Source organism: Rutidosis leptorrhynchoides, chromosome 1 (genome assembly GCF_046630445.1).
Source record: "Rutidosis leptorrhynchoides isolate AG116_Rl617_1_P2 chromosome 1, CSIRO_AGI_Rlap_v1, whole genome shotgun sequence".
NCBI lineage: Eukaryota > Viridiplantae > Streptophyta > Magnoliopsida > Asterales > Asteraceae > Rutidosis > Rutidosis leptorrhynchoides.
The window spans coordinates 522,825,345-522,829,814 of record NC_092333.1 but is presented as its reverse complement, the minus strand read 5'-3'; the positions used below and the strand labels follow the sequence as shown (position 1 = coordinate 522,829,814).

Below are 4,470 nucleotides of genomic sequence, written 5' to 3'. Positions count from 1 at the left end.
ATAAAATTATAACCATGAAGCCACGATAAAACTCATATGGGACTTTTAACAAACACCTTGTGGGCACAAATTGAATTGAAAAATGATACAGACTCTATCTTCTCCCAAAATCTTCCTGCTAGCTGCTACAACCCTCATTCCATCAAAACATCTCTTTCACACAAAACCCAGGGAACCCAAATTATTATTATTATCATTATTATTATTATTATTATTATTATTACAATTCATGATTATTATATTTGTATCATCAATTTCCATGTTATAATACAATCAAAACTATTCATAAACCCTAGAAAAACACATCGTATCAAGTTCTTAGCATTCCAATAATTTTTGTACAAAAGTCATGATGTATAGAGGTGTAAATCTGTGTATGTCTATCTCTATCTCTACTATATATAATTACAAACATAAAAATAAGTCATCTTATCTAATAAAAACTAATCACAACCTTCTATTTCTAATTACCTTTAAATCTAGACCATTAAAATCTCCATATCATGATTATGACATCATAATCTTCAAGTTTAACAATATTGAGACTAAAATGCCCTTACACATTAAAAAAAAGACGGGATGAAAAATAGAAAACGGGGTTCATCAAAATTCAATTTAGGGAATCACAAATTCACTTTCATTCACCATATTCACTAAAGGAAAACCTAGCTTTCTTCCATGAAGTTGAATCCAAAACAATAAATCCTGATGAAATTAAAAGCATATCATCATCTAACTTCGAAGATTTGAGAGGATTATGCAATACATCGAATCGTATAGTCTAATGGATCAGGTAATCAATTCATCTATTATTTAATCGATTAATAATTAAATCTAGCGAATCATGTAATCGAAGATGCATATTAACTGAAAAAATTGATCTTTAGGAAAAGTTTATCATATATGTAACCAAGATGCGTTTTTGTGGTTTTTCAGAATCGAAAAAAGATGATGGAAAGACGGTTTGCTTCGTTATTTACACGCTACCTATATTCTTCTAGGTACCAATTTCATAGATATGAAATCTTCATCTACAATTCTTATGTTTCTTTTAAAAAATTGTGTTTTTAATTCTGTGAGTTATATCAGTACACTGCAAACAAGGAGGTACTTCAAACATGGAGACGGTGGATGAAACGAAACCCAAAATACGGTGCCAGATAAGTATTTAATTTTGGTTATGGTTATTTGTGAAGTTAATTGCATATTCGAACTTCTTCTGGATGTTTTTGAAAAACTCACATAGGATTTCTATTACCTATGGTGGAAACAGAGGGTTGGATTGTGGGGTTGCAACTACCAAGTGGATTTTTCTTATATGATTAGATTAGTTCTAGAAGTTAGATGAAGTTAGTTGAAGTTTGTTGCATCAAGTGGTGCTAAGGTGGTGAGTCACTCAGATGATATTTAGTTGGGCAAGTTTATTTGGTTAAAAAATGGTTTTCTTGATGTAACGCTCAGGACCATTGTAATTACCGAAGATGTAACTCTTGAACGTGTTGCGAAGGTTTGTTTTACTTTCCTTTATACATTTTTGAGTTTATTTTGTGGGTTGTTTGTTAGTATTTGATGTTTGTGAAGCTGTAATTGTGCGTTGAATTTGGCTTGGTAATGGATTTTAGGACTATGGATTGTATTTATGACAAATTCTGAAATCATTAGGTTAATATGTTTTTTGATTCATCTTTATTTTAATTTTAGTTGCTCGCTCCAGCAATTAGGTTTTCTTAAAGGTCTTTTCATTTTCATAAAATGTATCTATGGTTGTTACTGTTGAATCACTATAATTGTATCATAGTGGTTTGGTTCATTACTGTTGCTATATGACCATCTCCAGATTGCCAATAAATTGCTAATTTATACTTGAATCTTGTGTCTTTATATTTCTTAATTATGGTTGTTTATATGCTTTTTCAAACAGCCTTTGAAGTACTATGATGGTTTTTGTAAGCAAGAAGTAAACTTCTATAAAATTTTATAGAAGCAGAAAGTCATTGATGGTCAAGTTTGAGGCAGAATTGACATGTGGAAGTCAGTTTCTAAAATTGTAATGGATGGTGTATTAGAATAATTTTGAACTACCTCAGATTTGTTATGAACAGATTACAAAGATGAATGACTAATTTTGATTTGCAGCCTTATAAAGTCAATGCTTGTGTGTTGAAACATATGTTTTAACTCCTTTAAAAGGGATAAACGTAAGCTGTTTCTTATGGAATTAATGCTCTTGAAGCGTTTATAAGAAAATTCTGATGGAACACCTTTGATCGAAATTCAATTACTTGGGTTAACTGAAATTTATCGCTTGCAAACAAAGCCTTTGGAGGACTTGGTATTGGCAGTCTACATGCCAAAAATCGAAGTCTAATGGCGAAGTGGTGGTGGATTTTCAAAACCGAGAAGGAGTCACTTTGGGCTCAAGTCATCACATCGATTTATGGTACTAATGGTGGGCTAAGTTAAGGTATCTCGGCCTCTGTTAACTGTAAATTAGGTCCTTGAACGGGTATTTTTAAATGCGGGAAGGAGATAGATATATGGGGTATTGCTTTTTCTAATTCCTTTGCTCGCAGAGTGGGTAATGGATCGTCCACACTATTTTGGAAGGAGGTTTGGTTACCTAACAAGTCAGCTCCGCTAAGCTTTATCTTTATAGATTATTTTCGTTGGATTGTGTGACAACATGGAAATTTTTGACCAAATTTAAACTTTATCTTTAAATGATTTAATGTTTTCGACACGATAAGCAAAGTCTGTAATGTTGAGTCACGAAAGTTTTGGAACTATATTCATGTAATCAATTATTCTTAGACTGTTCTCGAAGCGAACAATATATATATATATATATATATATATATATATATATATATATATATATATATATATATATATATGATTTCAAGTTATTTAGTAAACGATAGTAACATTCGATTATTGATTCGATTGATATTTAGATAAGTTAACTAAAACGTTTAAGATGAACCAGTAAAACACTAATTTGCTACAGTATTTTTGAATTGCTATAGTACCCGAAAAGCTACAGTGTTTTCGAAAAATCATTATTTGCTACAGTAAAAAAACTTTGCTACAGTGACTTTGCTACAGTAAACACTATTTCAAAATAAAAATGTATATATGTATATGTATATACTACGAGATGATGATTTATAGAAGCAAATAACCAAAACACTTAATTGATTAAAGCTACACTTCGAGTGACATAGTTTATCAATGATTAAGTTTAATTTTTGATAAAGGTACACGTCGCGTAACGAAAAGTACTAGTTTTCTAAGCGTACGAAAATGCGTTCGAGAAACCGAAAGCGGGACATAAGTCGAACGTAAACGTACAAGACATCGGAATAAAAATTACAAGTCACCTATACACGAGAATATAATATAATATATAATTAATTAATTTAAATTATTTATATTATATATATTATAAAATTATGTCGACGAACAAAGAAACAAAAAGATGTGAGCTGGAGACAGGTGGCCATGCGATCGCATGGCCAGAAGCCTAGTAAACCATGCGATTGCATGACAGGCAATTTCAGGCCAACACTATAAAAGCTCGACCATTTCTACTTCTGATTCAATTCATTTTACTCCGTATTTATTTTATTAATTATTATTATTATTATTATTATTATTATTATTATTATTATTATTATTATTATTATTAAGATTATTATTATTAATCTTATTATTAATAGTATTAGTATTATTATTTTTACGATACAAAAATAATAATATACGTAAAATATTACGACGGAGTGATGTCCAAATGGGTTTTCAAGCGGGATAGAGCTAAGGAAACTATGTGTTATAGCTATGGAGGTTATGGGTAATATTCATGGGTACTGTTCGCAAGTCAAACCTAGTATTTATCATCTCTGTTGCGTCTACGTACTTTCCTGCAATATTGAATCACAATATTGATACGTGTGCATTCATATCTTATCTTTTATATATTATTTGTGTATTCATGTCTAGTGCTCGAGTATATATATTTATGCATGCTTGTATGCTAAGTTTCGTCGTTAAACAGTTTATGATGAATCACGAATTAAATACATATATTACTGATAAAAGGTATATGATATGCATGTTTTTGGAAAGCTGGCGAAAAATCAATAACTTTTCATTTAGAAATCGCGTAATTTCGATGAACGAATCAAAAGATATGGTCAACTGAATTATGATTGACGTTAATTGGAATTACTTTTGAATTTGCAATTAATATTTAAACAACTTGTTTGTAAGATTGATAAATTGAATTTTTGAATATTACCAACCGAGTAAATGAATCCTTATATAAGGTTTGTCTCGTTTTGTTGAACTATTGTCAAAATTGACATTTTGAAACGACTTTGGATAACTTTTGTGTGTCGATCTCGAGCATTAGGATTGTGATACACTATGACCAGACCTAGCTTGTTAAATATTTATTGACCAACATATGTT

The 4,470-nt window shown here is 30.4% G+C and overlaps 1 long non-coding RNA gene across 1 annotated transcript; it reads left to right on the top strand.

Moving 5' to 3' along the window:
• The first annotated feature begins 560 nt into the window (after positions 1-560).
• Positions 561-2,669, top strand: LOC139877045 (uncharacterized). The gene is made up of 4 exons (XR_011768440.1): positions 561-793; positions 937-1,001; positions 1,090-1,507; positions 1,922-2,669. It is a non-coding gene; the product is annotated as an uncharacterized lncRNA (long non-coding RNA).
• The last annotated feature ends 1,801 nt before the right edge of the window (positions 2,670-4,470 follow it).